Here is a 1,286-nt window from a genome sequence, read left to right on the forward strand (position 1 = left end):
ATGCTCACAATTTTTTATGTTCTGATTGACTTTGCAAGCTTGCATCTGGTGGTCTGAGCAACTGAGTTGAAGGTAATAATATACAATGGAATTACAATGGTGAACTCCTACCATATTGTCTAGTGAAACTCTGTATTATCTCTAATGTTTTATCGAGGAATTATTTATTTATTCTCTTTAATGGTTTGAGCAATCTTCCATTCTTACATCTGGTAATCTGAGCAATGTAGTTGAGGATGGCGATATGTAATGTAACAACCACTATTGATTTGTATTATTTTGTCTTGAGACCCTGTATCACCATGAATGTTCTTGTTTTGATTTGTTTATGTTCATTGTACTAGTATGCTGCTACTGTTCCATTTTTTGTTTGTTTGCTTGTTTCTCAATTACTACTCTCTTTAAAATAAAAATATATAATCTTCTAGATGGACATTTCTCCAAAGAAGTACACATGGCTAGTAAGTACATGAAAAAAATTGTTCAACATTTTTAGCCAAGAGAGACCAAAACAAATTTTTAGCCAAGAGAGACCAAAACAATACTGAGATTCCATCTCACTCTAGTCAGGATGGTTAATGCTCAGGAACACAGAAGCAACAAGTGCTGGTGAGGATGTGTGAGAACAGGAATCCTTTTCTATATTGTTGGTGAAAATATAAACTGGAATAATCACTATGGAAACCAATATGGAGAGTCTTCAAAAATTAAATAAAAAATTCTATTTGACCAAGCTATACATCACACAGTGTTCTCAAAAAAGTTAATGTCAGCATAGTGATACATATAAGCCCAGGTTTATAAAAGTGCAATTCACAATAGCTAAGCTCTGGAACCAGTGTAGATGCCCATCAACACACATATGGATTTAAAAATGTGGCATACATACACAACAGAATTTCACTCAGCTATGAATAAGACTGAATTCATGTCATTTCCAAAAAAATGGATGAATCTTGAAGACATAATGCTAAGTGAAATAACGCAGACACAGAAAGTTAAATATAAAATGGTTTCTCTTATATAAGAAACTCCAAGTACAATCACAAGAATAAAATAGAGATAGTAGTGAGCAGGGAGGCAGAATCTTTGGAGATTACAAAAAGGGAGGGAGTAGGGGGAACAAGATAAGAAATGATTAAATTATGTTATGTGAATGTACCAATTTCCCAACAGGAATGCAAATATTATGTGTCATGAATATATATTACTAAAAAAATACCTGACACCTATAACTTAAAGGAGAAAGATTTATTTTGGCTCACTGAGGGTTCAGTCCATGGTTG

The sequence above is a fragment of the Chinchilla lanigera genome, unplaced genomic scaffold (genome assembly GCF_000276665.1).
Source record: "Chinchilla lanigera isolate Chin_1 unplaced genomic scaffold, ChiLan1.0 scaffold00070, whole genome shotgun sequence".
Lineage (NCBI taxonomy): Eukaryota > Metazoa > Chordata > Mammalia > Rodentia > Chinchillidae > Chinchilla > Chinchilla lanigera.